Raw genomic sequence first — 21,258 nt, 5'->3', positions numbered from 1 at the left:
AATAACTTGATAACAGGTGGAGATGCTTGTAAAGCAATTGACTACTTATGCTTACCTCTACAAATAGAGTTCGCTGGTGTTTGATCCTCATTTTATTCCCATTGATACAGATCAAGAAAGGAAGAACTGAAATCTCTGGTTTCCGTGGTGGGAAAGCAGTAGAGCAGTGGTTCTCAAACTGTGGGTTGGGACCGCAAAATGGGTTGCGACCACATTTTAATGAGGTTGCCAGGGCTGGCTTAGACTTGCTGGGGCCTGGGGCCAAAGCCAAAGCCCGAGAGCTTCAGCCCTAGGCAGCGGGGTGCAGGTTACAGGCCCCCTGCTAGGGGCTGAAGCCCTTGGGCTTCGGCTTTGCCCCCTTCCTATCCCCCGGGGTCAGCGGGGCTCAGGCTTTAGTCCCCCATCCTGGGGTTGCGCAGTAATTTTATTTCTCAGAAAGGGGTTGCGGAGCAATGAAGTTTGAGAATCCCTGCAGTAGAGGATAGACAATAGTCACTGGTTTTAGTCATCTTTGGTTGTCTTTTCCTCTTTCTCTTTTTGACTCTCCATGATCTTTGTGGTCAAAGCATACACCTATGCAAACAAGTTATGAATGTGCATGGAGTGAGGCCAGCCCTGGTCTATGGATTGCCCTGTTGGGGATCTGAGTTCAGGTCCCAAACTCCATGAACGGTCAGAGGTTGGGAGGGCGGTACAGATAGCTCATAGACTACCTAGAAGTAGGGTGACCAGATGTCCCGATTTTATAGGGTCAGTCCTGATTTTTGGGTCTTTATCTTATATAGGCTCCTATTACCCCCCCACCCCCGTCCCGATTTTTCACATTTGCTATCTGGTCACCCTCCCTAGAAGCATCATGTTGGGTTGTCCCTCTGGCTAATGGCTTGCTTGATTTCTTCTGACTGAAGTGTGAGGCATCTAAGGCTACGTCTACGCTACGGGCTGAAATTCAGCTACGGGAATAGCGTAGCTGAATTCAATGTATCTGTTCCGACCTACCCCGCTGTGAGGACGGCGGCAAATCAACCGCCACGGCTCCCCCGTCGACGGCGCTTACTCCTACCTGGGCTGGTGGAGCACGCGCATCGATTCGGGGATCGATTATCGCGTCCCGACGAGACGCGATAAATCGATCCCAGAGAGAGAGATTTCTACCCGCCGATCCGGGCAGGTAGTGAAGACAAGTCCTAAGTGTGAGGCATTTTGACAAGCTCTAAGAAGAATTCTGTCTAGCCCCTGTTGGGTCAGCAGAGGGTGCTGTAATGCCAGTGACTTTGAGGTGTATGCTCTGAGGCAAACAAAAGGGAGGAAATTGAATGATCCTAGCAGACACAACCCCCACAAAGAAAGTATATGGAACAAAATAAAATATTGTATATAAAAGCATGGAAAGACTACATGAACTGAAAATAGGAACCCATTAAATTATGTATCACTGGGCAATTGCTTTGTCTCTTTACATTGTTGCCTGCAGTTTCAGTTAGTATGCTAGTCTCCAGTTCCTTTCCTAAACTGTTGTGTAATGCTGCTAAGCAATCGCCACATTTCTTCCAAGCCAGAGATGGCTGTATTTCAGTGTCAGGCAAAGTAAATGCTGCACAGTCTGCAACGTGATTCCTGTAGAAATTTCTTTATTAATCCCGATCTTGCAATGAGTTCTGTATGACCAGACACCTGAATCTGCACCGCGCCCCACTGAAATTTGTAATGGGCCCTGGAATCCTTCGGGATAGTAAGGCCAATGTAAGAATCTTATTAGAATTTTTTTTTCTATGTAGTTTTTCATCTCCTAATGAGCAAGCATGTGGAATCTTAAATTTCTCCTTTCAGGTTCTACTAACATATGGAGCTATTATATTCATGTATGAACTTACAGGAATAAAAATATACAGAGCTGGCACATATGTGGTTTATAATACAGGCTTCCCCTGATTTCTGGCAGAATTTTAAATCAACATTTTTCTGCCAGGGTGAACCGTTTCAGAACAAATTCTCCAGCGTGTTTTACAAACATGCTTTCTTTCCCTCAGACACTTTACTGCATCAAAGGGTTCTGGTCATGTTTTTCACAAGTGACTCGTAATTTGTGGGTATATCAATTTGTGGGAAGTCCAACTGGAGAGAGTTGATAAGGGCCTAATTATAATAAAGTGCTGAGCACCTGCAATCTGAAAATCTCAGTGGTCTCAACTTGAGCACCCCCCATCAGTAGGGACTTAAAAATCTTAGTCTTCAGTGCTTGGATAGTTCTCCGTCTGACATATTGGATAATACAAACTTGTTCAGCTTTTTGAAGCATAATAGGGCTGGGAGAGTCGAGGATTGAGAGTGTAACAACTCTCGTCAATTTGTGGAGCAACAAGTTCACGTATTAGTAGCATGGTAGCTCTATTAAGCTAGTTACTTCCTTGGCCTGTGTAGTAAAATCACAAAAAGTTGTCTGTAAAAATTAGGGTTACCAGATAGCAACTGTGGAAAAAATGGGACAGGGGTGGGGGGTAATAGGCACCTATATAAGAAAAAGTCCCAAAAAAAGGGACCGTCCCTTTAAAAAGGGACATCTGGTCACCCTAGTAAAAATAACTAGGAAATTAGCCCAAAAGCATGAAGAACAGAGGGAAGAGTGTTGGCCATTCAGGAGTGATGGCTGTTCACTTCTGACCTGCAGAGTGGAGTGACTGCTAGACATGCAGCAGCAGGGTGATCAATAGCGCTCGGGGATTAGTCTTTCTTTGATGTGGGTGTGTAATTCTTTTTCACCCTGATGGGCAAGCACTGAATGGAGAACAGACCCCATCATAGTGTCTTGAGAAAACAAACCTTTTAATGAGACATTTTAAAATCCTTTAAAATATTGTGACTTTGCAGCAAAGTTTATAAAACAAATCTCAGAATGATCCCTGGAAACCAAGGTGTGACTCTGATAATTAGAGTGAGATTTACCATTTCACTTTGGTGTGTGGGGAGTATTAATTATTCATTTGAGTAATACCTTGTGCAAGCATCAAAACACCCTGCAATATAAATACAAGACTAAGGGGTTGATTCAGGCCTCAGCCACATAGATATGCACTCCTGTATAGTGTTAAACCCTTGACAGTATTGCATGCTGATTTCACAAGCCGGGCAGCTAATCAGCTTGCATACAGTAAAAGAGGGCTGGAGTGAAACCCTTGTCCTTTTTATTGTGCATCTTCTCTATTGGGAATTGTGGTTTCTGGGTTAAATTGTGGCTGGATAATTATTTATTGTAAGGTAACTCTCCTTTAAAACATGACTCGTAAAGACTGAGGCATTGCTGTACTGAAACTGAGTAGTCGTCCATAAGATGCAGTGGCAGTCGTCGTGCAGTCCAGCGTTTCCCAGGGTGAGATCCAAAACATGCAGTTTGCTAAATGTAACTGCCACTGATTTCAATATCTGGAAATCATCCATTTCCACCACCACTATCACGAAGGCTCATGCTTGAATTAAATGGGTCATGTGAGTCCAGAACACTACAGTTCTCTCAAGTGTCAGTGATGACAAGTATGTGCTGATGCAAACAGGCTTGTATAAAAGAAGTTTAAACCTATGGCATTGCCATACAGAGAGAGTGATTTTCTGACACAGAGGCAGCAAATTCACAATGAGAACTTTTTAGGCCATAAACCTAGACTGTCTCCACTTAACCACAGAAACCAACTCTCTTGCTGCAAGGAATTATTTTACTTCACAGAGAAGATCACTTGCATCTGGGTGATCTCCCAGGATATCACTACCAGCAATCTGAATAGGGCTGCTAACTTTCGAATCGCACAAAACTAAACACCCCTGCCCTGCCCCCACTCACTCCATCCCCCCCTCACTCTCCCCCACTCTCACTCACTTTCACTGGGCGGGGGTTGGGGTGTGGGATGGGGGTGAGGACCCCAGCTGGGGGGGTGTGGGCTCTGAGGTGAGGCCAGGAATGAGGGGTTTGGGGTGGGGGAGAGGGCTCCAGGCTGGGGCTGAGGGGTTCAGAGTGCAGGAGGGGGTGATGGGCTCTAGCTGGGGTGTGGGCTCTAGGGTGGGGCCAGGGATGAGGGGTTTGGAGTGAAGGAGAGAGCTCAGGGCTGGGGCAGGGGGTTGGAGTGCAGGGGGGGTGGGGTGGGGTGGGGTGAGCTCTACTCACGAACTATTGAGTGTTCTTCATGGGGTAAATCCTAGGTTCCTGTTACCACCTCTCCCACCCTGGCCTCCCACCACAACTACATTCCATTGAAACAATGAAACCTATTGACAAATAGGGGCAGACTGGTGAATGCAGGAGACACAAATTCCAGTCTAGATGTGGCTCCTGTGAAACTCACTCCACAAAGAGATAAGAATACCCACAGACCTGCAATGTTCAGAACTTAATGTAAAATTCACCTTTTCCACTTAGCTTTCCCTCAATAGCTCTTCTCACTTGCCAATACTATATCCTTCCTCCTCCTGATGCCTCCCCCACATGCCCTTAAATAAATAAATAAATAAATAATTTTTACTTTGCATATCTGCTGGGAAAGTGAGAGAGAGAGAGAGATGGTTGTTCATTTAACTCTTGAAGTACTCACCTATTTTGGCTATAGGTGCCAAAAGAGGACCTAGGTGATGTAAAAATTTGAGCCATTATTAAAGATTACTGAGATTTTTTAATTTTATTATTTTTTTAAATAAAGGTGACCCCAAAAGACTGTAAATGGGAGAACTGAATGGGGCTAGAAGGTACACAAGAGAAAAGCAAAAGGGCTGCTCTATGAGCTGAAATGACCCCTTATAGATCGTGGAACTCATTCAAGCAAATTTTGAATCCATCTGGTTTTTATAGGTTTGAAATTTCCTTAGAAGTGGGCTTTTTTGAAAGGTCGCTCATACCCTGAAGGTAGGTCCTGTAAGCATTCATGTGTAACCTAGTCCTGCACAGATGCCATTCACTGAAAGGGCAGGTGAGGCTATAAATCTGAAGATGTTCAGCAACAATGACATGACTTCATTGAGCTACGTGGGAGTCCTTTTGAATGTTGTAATTACGTATAATGAGCTAAATTCTGCTCTGAGATCTACATGCATTAACTCCACTGACTAATCAGAAAAAATATTTCCTTTATGTGAACAGTGTTAGAAGAAAGAAAAGCATTGTCTTTCAAAAGGAAGCAGAGCTTATAGCAGCACTGGGAAAGAGAAGTAAAGATCAGATTGGAGCCTGGAACAGAAATAGACTCGATACTCTGTAGGGAGAGAAAAGGGAGAAAGTGGCCTGAAAGTAGAAACTGAACTGAACATTAGCGAAAGCCAATACTAAAGAGCTTTGCTAAGGGTTAGAACCAACTCTGGAAGCTCCATACAGCTAAGGGATCTGTGAGTAAGATTGCATTAAATTGTAATTACATTCAGGGGCGGCGAGTTGTATGGACCCGTGGTGCCCAGGCTCCAGCAAATTCAGGGCCCGGGGGGCCTGGCTCTACCAATGTTTGGAGCCGGGTCTCTCCCCCAGCCCCACCTGCTGTCCCTGCGCACCCCCTCCTCCGAGCATCCCTGCCTGCCCTGGGCAGCAGGCGGCTTCCCCCTGCAGCTCCGCACTGTGCTTCCTCGCTGGCAACTGCCGGCTGCAAGGGAGTGGCGCCAGGGGCAGGCTGAGGCAGCTGCTGCGCCTGCGGAGGGAGGAGGCACGTGGCAGCCCCCTATCCCCCCTGGCAGGCGACTCTGAGTGGACTTGGGGGGAGGGGTGGGCTTATCCTGGCTGGACCTCCTGAGCAGCAGCCTGGGGGTTTTGGGTGAGTGTCATGCCAGGGGGCTGGGGAGGGGCCCCCTCTCCCCCGGACCTTGCTGCTGCCGACAGGGAGAGGGCTGGGGGGAGTTGTCCTCTCTGGCCCCTTAGCCCAGCCCTGGGGCAGCCTGCTTACTGCACCCCAAGCTCCTCATCCCTGGCCTAGCCCCACCCCCTGCACCCCCTCCAGGGTGCTTACCCTGGCATGCCGCGTGCCAAAGGTTGCCGATCCCTGCCTTATAGCACAGGAAACAGATATTATAAGTAGGGTTAATACATGCAGCATCTTACAAGTGTTCTATATAGTCTAAACACATTCTTATAATACTAATATCTATTTTAACTACAGGTAAATGCCAGACTGGTTTCAGCTATGCATTTATCAATGTTTAGTGAGGCCTGGGGCCTTAGCATGAGCTGGCACCTGATCTGCCAGCATCAAAAACCCGTAGAAGGTAAATGGGACTTGACGGTATTTTGTATTCTCTCTTTCTTGGAATAACTAGGTCAGGCTGATCCATATGTGTGTGAGGTTGGGTTGGGTTTTTTTAAAACCACACTCCGCTATCATTCATTATTCACTTGAGACTGTATTAGAATACATTAATATTAAAATATTGAAATGTAGAACAAAGAGTTTGAAATGTTACAAAGACTGATCACCTGAGATGATAAGTCAGAGCTCTGTTAGTTACAGAATTGCTTGCTGCTGAGTTTAGGAGCCTCTGTTTAATCTCATTAGCCACTATTTTTACCTTGAATGCTGACTGGACCATATTTCTGTTTCATTGAATGGCGTTTGTTGAATGGGTGTTCATAGCTACAGCCATATCTGAATGTGCATGTTTAAATGCTATTCATCTGCAAATTGTATCAAGCTAGAGTTCAGCAAAAATAACATTCAAATCGCCACTGTACAGCTTTATAGTCCTGTCTACAACCCTGTGTGTCAGTCCACGATAGTCATTTATGAGAAATATACAGTAAGGAATACTTACACCGCATAGTGCACATTAAGGGCCTGATTTGCCATTGCTTTGCACCATGTATCATAATGTGTGCAAAGTCGGTGAAATACATTATTGCAAACTAACGTGAGTGAAAGATTTGTCTGTGGTTTACATCCTCTCTGTATTCCCTTTTAACAGGTATAAATGACTACATGAGGTGCATGGAAGAGTTGAGTCTGGTGCTAACTATATAAGCTAGAGACTATATTGTAGCATATTTAGGCCACCTAGATTCACGGCTATGTAACTGCACTATATGGAAAACCCCTACCCAACAGGAGTGCTCTGCTCCCACAGTTCCTCTTAGCCACCAGGAGTATCCCACAATGGTTACAGAAAATATCCCAGAATGCATTACTTCCGGCAGCTGTACTGGGAACTAATAGCCCAGAGAGTTGTATTGGTTTAGTAGAATGCTAGTGTAGATGCAGGCAAAAGTGCGAGTGATTCTTATTATGATTCAGCATGGCTACTGTAGATACACTGAACCATTTGTCCTTCAATAGAGACCAACCAATCACATCAATTACAATTCATTGAGCTCTCTGGTGTAGACAAAGCTCACAGTTCATCCACAGTAGGAACATTTTCATCTTGTTGAGAACAGTTGTCGATAACAGGTCTCCTTTGGCCCAGATAATAAAGGAGGATGTTTAGCTGCTAAATAGGACAAAATCCATTTTAACAGCATTACTGAAAGTGTGATAAAGTCCTGGTGGATCATGATGTCCTTGTGCTTTCCGGAACTGTATTAAAAATAGATTGTGTCCCATCTAAACCATTTTCAAATATCAGTAAAAGGGGGAACCTGTTAACAATCATAGTTGATGTGCCATTTGCCTGGGATAGACCAACATAATAAAGCTGGCTACATCTAAGCATGGTGTAGGCAGCTGATTCAAGGCCAGAAGGGGCCATTGTGATCATCTGGACTGACATCCTGCATAACACAGGCTATAAAAGCTTACTCAGTAATTCCTGCATCACCCATAACTTCATTATATGCATTAGAACTAGATTATGTCCTTAAGAGAGAGATCCAATCTTGATTTAGAGACTTCATTAGGCAGAGAATTCACCACTTCCCTAGGTAAATTATTCTAATAGTTAATTACCCTCACTGTTGAAAAATTGTACTTTATTACTATATACCCATGCAACCTTCCCTACACAGCTAATGACATTCTTTTTCTTAACCCATGCTAGCTACAGCCCTTGACATTTGCCTATTGGATAGTGGCAAAAGTCCCAAACTATGGGCAGTTTTATGATGTGGACAAACAAGTACATGAAGCTGGGCTGAGACCTCAAATATTCAATTTCATGTGTGTCCTATCTAAGTGGTGTATATGTGCAGGGCTCTAGGGGTAAAAGGTTAGTACATAAATCCTTTGTCTATTCATCTACTGTCATTGGCTATGGTTTTTATAAAATTGGCTGTGTCAGTTTGGCACCACGGGCTGCATTGCTGGCTGGTAGTGCTGTGAGTGTATGAACTAAGTCCTTACTCTATTCTCAAAACAGCACACACAGTGCTCCCTTCACTAGTTGTGATTTTCCTTTATTCTTAACATGAGAACCACAAATATAAATCTTAGCCTGGGCTTCTCCTGGAGTAGGCTGTTTTTCGGGGCTTTTCTCCAGAAGACCACCTATCTCACCCCTGGTCCTGTCTGACTCAGACATGTACAAACCCTCTAGTGCTCAGGAATTGGAGCTAATGAGATCCACCTGGTCTGACTGCCAGCATGAATCAGCAGAGTAACCCTGTGTCTCAGGCAGAGGCCTAGAACCTGATACCTTGAAACAGTGGGCTCTAAACCTTGTGGAGGGTACCAAATACTGTGTGCTGGATTCAGTCTGGGTTTACATCAGCTGCTGTCAGTGTAAGCCAAAGCTCAGGACTCCAGAAATGGAAAGTCACTGGGAAATGGAGATTGAGGGAGATGTACGTAGTCACAAGTTCTCCTCCACCAAGGGGCCCCGTTGGGCCACTGGCAGTATGTCCACATTGCAGCTAGGGCCGAGCCTCCCAGCCCGGGTAGACACTCATGCTAACAGCGCTTGAGCTAAAAATAGCAGTGTGGATGTTGTGGCTCGGGCTGCAGCTCAAGCTCTCAAGCCCACCCTACACTCCTAGACTTGAGAGCCTGAGCTGCAGCCCCACCTCTAATGTCCACACTGCTATTTTTAGCATGTTAGCTCAAGCACTGTTAGCACAAGTCTGTCTACCCCAGACTGTGAGGTTCACTCCCAGCTGCAGAGTAAACTTATGCTGGCAGGGCTCTATACCTGACTATATAACATAAAGCTGCTCCCCCAACCACCTCCTCCAGGTGGAAAACCCCAGGAGAGGGTAGGGCTGGCAACCCCAGGAAACAGAATGTATAGCTCCCTGCCTCAGCTTCTGTGAATCTGGTCCAGTGAAAACACTCTAATTCTTAATTGCACTACATACATTCATATTCCTGGAGTCATTTTTAAAAATGCAAAAATATTCTACTGATTGTTAAAGTCCATTTTGTGAGAGATTGTCTTTTTACTTATATTCTTGTTGGATCTCTCTCCTTTAAGTCCAAGAAGCTTAAGGTTTCATATTTGCAACTTTGTGTCATATGAGTGGGAAGATAACTATAAAGTGAAACCAGTGGATTCAATGTGCTGGAAGCTTGAATCATTGTGTCTTCTTGATACCTAAGTGAAATAAATATTTAAAGGGACATGGTCAGGTTTTCAACAAATGGGCCAGATGCTGCACTTGCTTGCATAGACCCTCATGGGTGCCTCCTGGAATGGCTGTCATCCAAATGTTTAATAATATAGTTTAAAACTATATAGGTCCTTCCTTTGTTACTAAATCACTTGTGATTGTGCAACCGTGGGCCACTGGGAATCATCTAATAGAAAAGCTCGTGAACATATTTTTGTGACAGAACTGACATAAGAGTTAATGCTTGGCATGATTAAGGTCTATTAAGGTCTATATAGATCTTATAACTGATCTGGTATTCTAGTGGCATCTGGTGCACACTATAAATATGACCCTATAGTCATGTACTACATGCTCACATGGTTCATTGAATGTTCACATGGCCCCTATGTGGTCCCTGAGGGTGCATGCAGTGTGACACTCAAGGAGTTAAAACAGTACCCTCTCTTTATAGATGGTCGTCATTAGCATTTAAAGCAAATAAATGCAACAAAAGTAATTTAATATAGTGTTTGTTGCTGGGGCTTAAGAAGTAGGAAGATGCCCTTGGAAATATCCATGTATCTGTTCTCAGATGATAGTTTGATTTTTAGGAAAGTTTTTTCTAAGCTATCTTTCAGAAAAAAGTTCTCCTAGCACACAAAGCTCCTGGGCTGAAATGGAATATAGCCGAAGGTTCAGTGTTAGTTGCTAGGAAAAATACACCACTTTGATGCTGCTTCATTAGACTCTGGCTCCCAAAGTATTGAAATGCACATATTTTAAAACCATAGCTCTAAAATATTCTGTTTTTTCAGGCCTTCCCCAGCCAGAGCATCTCACTCCAATATCTGATTAAACCAATGCAGAATGATCTGTGGGATTAATGAATGAATGAAACACGGCTGCAGAGGAAATAACATGATTTAAGAAGATATCTCAGTAGCTCTTTCTCCCTCTGGATAAGTGCCCATAGGAGACAGATTGTGTAAAATGTTTTCTCCATTTATTTAAAATTGAAATCTTGTACTAATAGCTTGGTTATGTTGGAGTGGGGAATGGGGGCTCTGCTTCTGGTTAAAATTCTGCTGTCAGACTGAAGGGAAGGTTGTGCTGATTTCCCAGATCTACCTCCCACCTCCAGTGTTTTCAGTGTCTTCACACCATTCCCCTATGTGAATGATGTGCTGTACTAACAATATACTCTACACTTTGTTCCTGAAAAATAGTAGGTTTGCCCAGCTTGTTTGCACAGTATTATTCCCTCCCTCCTAGGTTATGGATGAGGAGTTTTTGTTTAAATGTGAAAACAAGTGAATAGATTCCACTGTCCCTCACCCCCTCTTCTGTACAGCACATGCATCTATGTGACTAAGGGGCCACATTTTTTCTGGAAGCCACTTTTTAAAACTGGCAGCATGTTACTGACTGATAGTCTAATTTAAAGCACAGAAACAAAGAAGTTCAAACTCGAAGCTGAGGGCCCCTGAAGGGACTGCAGGTGCTTCCCTCTGGCTAACTGCTTCTCTGATGTTTTGTTAAAGTTCAGGCTAGCTGACAAGACTATGATCTATAGCAGTGGTTCTCAACCAGGGCTCTGGGGCCCCCTGGGGGGCCACAAGCAGGTTTCAAGGGTCTGCCAAGCATGGCTGGCATTCGACTCACTAGGGCCCAGGGCAAAAAGCTGAAGCTGCAGCCTGGGGGCCAAGTCCCACTACCCGGGGCTAAAGCCAAAGTCTGAGCAACTTAGCTTCATGGTGCCCCCTATGGTGTAGAGTCCCAGACAATTGCCCTCCTTGCTTCCCCCTAACACCAGCCCTGGCTTTTATATGCAGTAAAACAGTTGTGGCACAGCTGGGCTATGGAGTTTTTTATAGTATGTTGGGGGTGGGAGGGGCTTGTAAAGAAAAAGGTTGAGAACCCTTGATCTGTAGAATAAAAATCCTGTTGGTCTGACTTCTGTTGACTGCTTCCTTTTGTATCTGCTGCTGCTTCTCATTGATTTTGTGTACTGAACTAATAGGCCCACAGCAGGGCACTCATGCCAATGGAAAGGCATGGCACATGTTTGAAGAGCAAAGAGCATTCTGGGAAAGATGCACCCCAGAATTCTCTCTACCTTGCAGCAATGCAAAGGCATCTCCAAGGAGCAGAACAGACAAGGCCGATGCTTTGAGGCAAGAAGTATGCTGTGGCACTTAAAAGAAGCAGGAAAAGTTGGGATGGGGACATGTGCCCCATTGTCAAGAAGGTGGAGGCATTGCTGTTGAGTGATTGACAAGTTAATTGTTCTTTCACATACTCTAGTACTAATGAGGAATGGTACTAATTATGGAATGGTGTGACTAAAACTTTTAAATTAGTGTAGTTGGTGCCACACAAAATTTCCAGCGTGTTCCAGGAAAAGACTGTAATGAAATAGAAAGATGTTATTGGGTTCCTTCTCACATTGCTTGATAAATGCCAAAGTGAATGTTATATTTGCTGAGATTAGTACATAAAGAAGAGACTGAACTTGGAGAACTGGGCTAGCATAACAGTGCTTGTTGAACGCTAACACAAAACTACCCCCAGAAACAGGGCCGGCTTTAGGAAGTGCGGGGCCCAATTCGAACAGTTTCGACAGGGCCCCGGCAGGGATGACTAAACAAAAAACCACGTAAAAAAACACGTGGGGCTTGTACTCACCGGGCGGCGCTCCTAGTCTTCGGCAGTGGGTCCTTCACTCGCTCCGGGTCTTCGGTGGCACTGAAGGACCTGCTGCCGAAGTGCTGTCGAAGACCCGGAGCGAGTGAAGGACCCGCTGCCGAAGTGCCGCCGAAGACCCGGAGCACCACTGGGTGAGTAAAAATTAAAAAGGAGCCTCCAGCCAGGGAAGGGATTCTCGGCCACTTCTTTCTCCCCTCACCCCCAGTGGCCCTGCCACTGGGTGCGGGGCCCTCTTAGTCGCGGGCCCGATTCGGGGGAATTGGTGGAATTGGCCTAAAGCCGGCCCTGCCCAGAAAGACTAGCCTGCATCCTATTTCTGAACTGCTTCTAGCTCATTCATCTTAAAGGGACCATATCAACTAACTGCTAACTATTTAAATAGACCCTTAGACACTACAGTAAACTGACACATTTATTAAAGATCTAGGCAGAGGCCCATTTGTTAGGGAGAGCATGCTCACCCATGCATGAAAGCAGTTGAAAAGTTTCCTTTTAGCTTTTTAATGGTAGGGCAGATATTACTAGTTTCAACAGATATACCACTTTTTGAGTATAGAGGATATCTGCTCAAACTAATAGTATCTTCCCTATTAGTAGTATGTTATTTAACATACATAGTGTAAGTTTGGGAGGCTGAGAATTGATTTCCCAGTAAAAAACATCTTTGTGTGTGTGTGTGTTTTTTTTTTTAATTGGAACAATCTGAACCAACAAGAAAATCTAGAAATGTTTGACTTTTTGCTGACACTAAGTTTGAAATCCTCCTAACTGGAATAGGTCCAGTCTCAGGCTAGCTCTGTGCTACAAACATTTGCTGGTAGAGCAATGTCAGTGAGAGGGTGTGACTTTTTGGGTGTGCAATATTTATGTGGAAAAAACCCTAGTGTAGACTCAGTTATATTGACCTACAAGTTCATTTGCCAACATAGCTTAATTCAGTTGGTGAACTGGTGTGAGCTATACCAGCAAAAAGCACTTTTTCTGCATTTGCACTAAGAGGGTTTTGCTGGTGTTGCTGTGCTGTTATTGCTATATTGACAATGACAACAATTTTAAGTATAGACTAGGACTCAGAAATCTCACCTAGTGACACAGATTGTAACTCTGGGAGACCCTATCTAATATGCTGCTATTCTGACAGATCCCACCATCTTCTTAGGTGCTTCAGCCAATGGGGGATACTAAGAAGAGTTTTATCTGCTCTCCATCTGAGCTTTACACTAAAGAATCTGTTTTATAGGAAGCATTTCTAAAAGAAATGGCATGTAATCTTCAGCTGAAGGAGGACAGATTTTTCTCTAAGACTTTTCTATTGAAATTTGACTGCTTCCAGTTTCCAGCAAACACCAGAATTTTCTACCTTTCACTTCTGCTCTATTTTCTGCAAAAAGTAAATCAATGCAGGTTTGCTCCATGGCCAGTTGACCATCACTAGTTTCCAGGTAGGAGAAGGGTTACAGTAGTCACGAAGGTAACAACACAGAGTTGTAGAAAATCCCTGGTAGTCATCCTGCTCAGGAATGTCATGTAATCCTGCAATCACCTGGAAGAATCCAGACAATTTCAAATGGACATTTATGCTCTGACGGGAACAGTCATATCAAATATGGTGATGGGGAGAATCTCAAAAGGTTTGGGGTTTGGTTCAGATAAGCAAAAGTTTGGAAACGTTTGGATGCTTATTTAAAGCTTATCTGAACTGTTTGGCTCTGCAAAATTTGGGCTGGAAATCTCACTAAAGCAGGTTTCCTTGTGCAATTTACAGTATTTCCTGCTGCCAGCCAGTGTGGCAATGGAGCTCATCAAAGAAAAATAATAGTGAAAAAGTTTACCAGCCTTTTTTTCAAAACTCCTGAAAGGTTGAAATTGGGTTTGAGTTTTGTGCAAAGACTCATATGGTTTGGGGGCTCTTATTTTATCTGAGTCATTTTGAATATGTGACAAAGCTGATTGTATTTAAAGGCTATCTAAAAAACATGAGTTTTTAGTATTTTTAATTAATTAGTTTATTTATATTGCTTGTTTCATTATGGGTTGAAATTGGTGGTCCATACTCAAGAAAAACATTTGCTGAAGTCACTGAGGCAAAAGCCCCATTGAAGGCAATGGAGTACTCTCCACTGAATAAGGACTGAAGGCTTTGGGCATACTGATATGGTATAAGGTGGGCTTTTTGATAAAGCTAAGGATGTTTAAAATACAGGTGGCTTTCAGTGTAAGAGAAACATGTTTGATATTTTTAGAGATGGGTCTGAAGTTGAACTGGAACTTTGGATCCCAACACCTTTTGGCCTTTGCATAAATTCCCACTGAATCTGAATTTCTCATCTGAGGGCATGTCTGGATTCAATTTTGTCTCCATAATTATTAGTTTACCAAATTGGACAGCGATCAGCATTTGAGTCTCTCTGACATATAATAACTGATTCTGATCACACTTATGCTAATTCCATTTCATTGACATCCATGACTTCAGTGGAAGTTACTCCTGATTTACACTGGTGAAAGTGAGATCAGAATCAGACTGTGTGTGTAGGAGAGCACTAGATCTCTGGATTTGATGTAAATTTAACAGACAGTTTTTAACAAATGAATTACAGCTTCAATATTGTTCATTTTTTAAATTCATTGAACTACTTTTCATTAAACCTCCATTGTAACTGAGAATGTCTGTGCTTCATGCTAAACTCCAGTCAGACATAATCCAAATGAGGTTGGTCAGCTTCAGTGTGCATGCTTTTAATTAAATTAAATGTTTTAGTTAAACTTTAATTAAAACCTTTGGTAGAGCAAATAGCTCTGACACATTCAAAGCTGGAAACGTGTTCTGTGACACTTTCAATTCCAAGGACACTATCTCTTTAATATCAAATAACTAGGGACATGGATGCTGTTATTTTATGGGTTGAAGGAGGATGTACTAATGATAATTTCTCACTGTATCATTATTGAAATGTTGCATTTTCCTTGATTTAGAAAACAGCTTGTCAAAAGAGACCATATTAGTGACATTTTTGTCATATTTAAGGAGAATGGATTCTTATAATTTGTACCAAAAAAAATTCTTGCTAACCCACAGCCTAATTTTTCTGAGAGGAAAAACTCTTGTAGACAATAGCATGAGATGGTTAGGTCCAAGTTAAAGGTTTCATGGGATTGGTTAGTCCTATTTGAATTTAGTACTGTAATAATTATAGGGCCAAATCCTGTAATCCTTATTTAAGGAAAACTGTATCTCTAGTTGAAGCAAATGATGATTTCTCCTGACTTTTGGATTCTATAAGGAATGCAGGATTTGATCCATGAATAATGTAAGAATGATAAAACTGGGGAAATATAAACATTTTTCCTCTTCTTGTTTTGGAGTCTGCAGTGGGCACTGGGCTTTTTTCATTTAACAATGTTTAAAAACAGAATATAAATCTCCTTTCAAGGTGTATTCCAAGTATTTGAATGCCTTGTCAGTCAGAAATAGAACAGCTGCTCACAAAATAACCTGGTGTGCTGTATGGCTACAACAGGGGACTAGAAGTTAGAGTGAAGTCCTGGCCCTATTGAAATCAGTGGGAGTTTTGCCATTGGCTTCAATGGGGCGAGGATTTCACCCTAGGTTCTAGTCTTGACTCTGCCAGTGACTTGCTGTTTGGCTTTTAGCAAGTCATTTAACCCTTCTGTATCTCCACTTTTCCAGCAGTAAAATGGAGATAATATTTCACTACCTGGTAGTATATTGTGAATGCATAATATATATACATTTTTTTTAAAGGAAAACAGACCTTAAGGTGAGCTACTAATAGTCCACAGTACTTTATTTTTCACTCTCCAAACAGACACAGCCAATATCTCTTAAGGATTCTGGGTAATGTAGGCCAACAGGCATTCCCTATACTAAGAATTACTATAATTAAAACCTCCACTGGAGGACATTCTAAATACTAGGGACTATATCCTAAAGTCGTCTTTGAATCCTGATTCTGGACAAAACTCCCACTGAAGCAATGGCAGTTTTGCCTGAGTGAGGACTAACTAAAGTCTGAGGGGTTGTCTACACTTAAATGCTACAGCGGCAGAGCTGCACCATTGTAGCACTCGAGTGTAGACATTATCTATGCTGACGGGAGGGGTTCTCCTATCCTATAGGTAATTCGCTTCCCCAAGAGGTGATAGTTAGGTAAATGAAAGAATTCTGTCTGCACCAGGGGTTAGGTTGGTTTAACTATGCCACTCAGGAGTGTGGATTTTTCACACCTCTGAGTAATGTAGTTAGATGACATAATTTTCTAGTGTAGACCAGTCCTGGTTAGGGCCAAATCCTGAAATCCTTTTGTGCACATGCAACTGTGTTATTTACCTCTCAGCCCTGTTGTAGAGCTTAGCTTCTTCTTGCAAAGACCTTTGAGATCCTTGGATGAGAAGTGCTACATAAGTGCAAAGTATTTAGTTAAACTAAAACAAATACTTGAGGAAAGAGGAGGCAGAATGCAGCTCCATGGTGCATCATTATAAGGTCACAAGGTTGCCCATGCTCTTCTGTTCCTACATATGACCTATTTGGCTCTCTTTGTTTAAATGTACTAAGAACACCCATAAAGGCCTCATTCTGTGTCTGCTTACTGCAGGTGTTCTGAAGCATAAACCGGAGAAAGAAGTACACACTTACGGAAAGTCCCTTCCCTCCCTTTCCTTTCCCTTTTGAGGCTCTCTGCCAAAGCTGTCTGATCCTTATCTGGCCTCTGCAGAGCCCTTTGAATGAGGTCATCCAGGAAGTTTAATCAATCCTGTACAATTGTCACTGCATCCTTGACCATTCATTGTAGCAGAGCCCAACCCACCGGCATGATGTGTCTTACGACAGCAGAACATTTGTTTAAAAACTGATTGTGAAACACAAGCACCTGAATATGACTGGGTCCCCCCACCCCATTTGATATATCCTTAATATTCCTCAGCTAAGAACTGCAGACCAGAGCTGGAAGAAAATAGAACTTAGCTCTGTTTTTGGAACTAAACAGTGAACCAGACTGGAATTAGCTAAAAAACTCATTACTTTTCATGTCTGAATTTCAAAGCCAGAAACAGTCTCTGTGAATGCTAGCCAGAGGCTCCTTTGGTTCAGTATCTTCCAGAGCCAATTGGCTGTCCAAGATTGCAAGGCCTTACACTCTACTTGGTGGCATTTCTCTGGTTGGACTTTACATAAGAACATAAGAAAGGCTGTACCGGGTCAGACCAAAGGTCCATCTAGCCCAGTATCCTGTCTACCGACAGTGGCCAATGCCAGGTGCCCCAGAGGGAGCGAACCCAACAGGCAACGATCAAGTGATCTCTCTCCTGCCATACATCTCCACCCTCTGACAGACAGAGGCTAGGGACACCATTCCTTACCCGTCCTGGCTAATAGCCATTAAGGGACTTAACCACCATGAATTTATCCAGTTCTCTTTTAAACTCTGTTATAGTCCTAGCCTTCACAACCTCCTCAGGTAAGGAGTTCCACAAGTTGACTGTGTGCTGCGTGAAGAAGAACTTCCTTTTATTTGTTTTAAACCTGCTGCCTATTAATTTCATTTGATGACCCCTAGTTCTTGTATTATGGGAATAAGTATTTGGAACAAGATAACTTTTAAATGCCACATCCAATTAATTCAGGGGAAAAAATTCAGGGAATATGTGACACAGCCTCAGCTGGACTGCAGGATGACCCTTATACTCTGAGAGGGATGGCTATGGCTAGTTCAGGGGAAAATAGTACTTTCCACCAGATTTGGCCCCTCCCCTCCTCTCCCTTTAGGCCCAAATCCAGTATGTGTTTGGAATGCATATCTAGTGCTTCCATGAGCCCTGAGGCAGCTGGCTTGAGGAATCCTTTCCTGATTAATGCAGTAGAATGCCTCAGTTTTCAATACTGAAGCTGTAATTCAGTATCTTCTGGGCGAATGTTTATCTTGAGACCTTTGATGCACACTTGATAGGGAGATTCCTACAAAATGGTGTTAGGGATAATGTTTTCACCTCTCTTAGCTAGTTGCTGTTGCCTCTGAATCCCCAGCGGTAGTAAACCATACTCTAGATTTCTTGAATGCTGCAGCCTCTTGGCTGAATGAAGAAATCTATTTTTCAGAGAAAGCAAAACATGTGGTCTTCTCAGCAATCTGGCTGAACAGTCTTTGATGCAAAACTCTTTAAAAAGTTTTGATTTTATTTTCTGAGATTTTGCATAGAAATAACACAGGTGGATACACATAGGGATGTATCTAAGTTGCAAATAGTACTAGCTCAATATATTAATGTATCAGCTAATACCACACCATTTATTTTACATCTTCTCCAAGGGATTGAGAGCTGCACGGACTTCTTCAGATGCAGATATAGTCATCTGTCATCTACATGGACACTCCTAGGGGTTCGGCTTTATGAATTATGTCCGTACACATTAATAGGGGCCACCTACATGTATATTTTGCATGAAAGGATAATCGTAAATGTTTGTGTGGTTCAGGAAGTGTCTCTCTAGGTGGAGTTCATATAGTCTAAGAAGTGGTCCTACATTTTGCTGATTTTTTTTTTTTTCTAGTTTGTCTTGTGGATGAATTCTTCCAAGGATGACACATGCATGATTGATTTTTAGCCATTTGGTATATAAACGTGTGTTGGCTGTGATCCTAGCTAACATCAGCCATTTGCCTAAGAAATGCGGAGGAGGCCAGAATCTCAGTATAATTATTAAGGAGCCATAGGTGGGGGCTAATGTTACTTGTCCAGGATGATTTACATTGGTTGATAGTGAAATACTGTCTAGAAAGCTATGTCAAGACAATCCCATATCAATGTTTACTTTTAAGCATTTAATTTTTCTAATCTATTTACATTTTCAAAGTTACAGGAAATTATGGGGGTCAGACAAATGGGAGAGTCGGACAATAATTATTTAATGACAGCAGATGTTGAGATTCAAAAAGTTAAAAGATTTATAACTGTTAAAACACAAATTGTCAACATTACATGTCAAAATATACAAAGTAAATGGCTTTAAATCAAACTCTAATAAGTTCTCAAGCAATATTTTTCTCACTTAGCTTATCTGTACATTTTGAATGTTATGAATGGAAATGTTTCTGTTCATTTGCATGTGTATGGTGAAATCAATCTTTACCAATATTTACTGAAAAAAATCTAATCCCTTCAAACCTACGTACAGTGTATGTGTACGTCCCTCTTTTTCTTTTTGACATCACCATAGTAATTGGTGACTCTAAATCATATTTTGTGAAGAGCCAGCAAGGACCTATGTACTTGGCTCATGAGTTGGTAGGGCAATAATTTTAATAGTATTTCTGGTTGGCCATACCCTTATTCTGTATTAAGTTTTGCTTCACATTTCTTGTTGATGTCTAAGCTCCCTTGCCTTTTGAAGAGTATTATATTTTATAGCTTGAGGAAATTGTAGGTAAGAGAAGACAGCTGTTGCAGAATATAATAACTTTAATTTGTGTATGTAAAGTGGATAGATTCCTTAGTTTTAGGTGCTTTAGGGTAGAATTTAAAGGCAGAAAAGCAATAGATAATAAGGAAACTTTCAAAAAGGTTAAAGGCCAAATTCTGCCCTGACCTTTCAAACACTGCAACTCCATTTAAGTACATGGTTGAAGTCCATGAGGGCTGCTTGGGTCCAAAATGAATATCTATATAGATCTTTAAAATAAATAATACTCAGCGCTGATATATACAGTACTACCTTTCATCTTCAAACATCTTAAGACATCAAATAATTAATCCAATGCTACTTTTATTTAATGAGGTCTGAGTACCAGCACACTCAGAGGATGTCAACTGTCAGAATGCTACCCTCCAAAGAATACTGCCTTTGTTTTCAGAACTACATTCAATAGAATTTTATTGATTACTATTTTTCTCATAGAGGTGTTTGCATGACAACATGTCAGAGAGCCAGGTTGGTATTGTATGAGGCAGGATAACATGGTTTGTTTGTATTTGAAATTTACATTTAAATGGTATTTAAAACCTAATGAATCTCCACAGGAGTGGAAAAAAGAAAACAACTAAGAAAAAATCATGAATCCAATGAGAAGTGTATCAGTTTATCTTCGATTTAAATTATTCTAGCAATGAAAAACTGTATGTTGGCTACAATATATCTATCGTGTGTTTACACTAGTTGCTTAGCAGTATTAAATATGTCTGGATTCAGCAGTCTGGAACAAAAGCTAGGCTGCATCTTTTGTCCTTTCTAGGTGTCATATAGGCCTGAAAGGTTTATTCTTCCATGAATTTCAGCTCTGGCTTTACACTGAAAATAACCAGCCAGCAGTGCCTGAAGCTCTTTTAGGCTTTTGTACACCACTGACTATCCGCCTACAGTGGAAACATTAACACTTTGCTGATTACTGATATTTTAACAATTGTTGGCTCTGGTGAGAACGATACAGCTGTCTGACGGAAATGGTCTGAAGCCTATAGCGGATTGCCTGCCAGTGTGTGTCTGACCTTGAGGGCTGGTTCTCATCCTGTTCTGCAGGACCGTTTTAGCTGGGTTGTAATCAAACACGCCATGTACAACAGGAAAGGCAACTTGACGGCCACCCTTTTGTGGATTGTTTGCAATAAAGCTTTTATCAGCACACAGTGATAGGCTATGCAGTTGTCACAGCTATCCCCTACCTTGTTCAAATAGCTCGTGAATGAGACAGATTGAAGCTTTTTGTTTGACAAGTTAAATTGTGCCTCAGATTGGTTGAGATATTGCTACTTTAACTAGGGTTACCATATCTCATAAATAAAAAAAGAGGACCCTCCACGGGCCATGGCCCCGCCCATTTCCCCACCCCGAGCCCCGCCCCAACTCCGCCCCTTCCCCCACCCTAACTCCGCCCCCTCCTCCCTCCCACTCCCAGCCAGGGGGAAAGGGCTGCCCCAGTGCTACCAGCTTCACGGTTTGCCGGGCAGCCCCCAGACCCTGCGCCCCCAGCCGGCGCTTCCCCAGCGCAGCTGGAGCCTGGGAGGGGAAGTGCCCAGCCGAGGGCGCAGGGTCTGGAGGCTGCCCAGCAAACCGTGAAGCCGGT

This window comes from Chrysemys picta, chromosome 2 (assembly GCF_011386835.1).
Source record: "Chrysemys picta bellii isolate R12L10 chromosome 2, ASM1138683v2, whole genome shotgun sequence".
Taxonomy (NCBI): domain Eukaryota; kingdom Metazoa; phylum Chordata; order Testudines; family Emydidae; genus Chrysemys; species Chrysemys picta.
Note: the sequence above shows the minus strand (reverse complement) of the source record.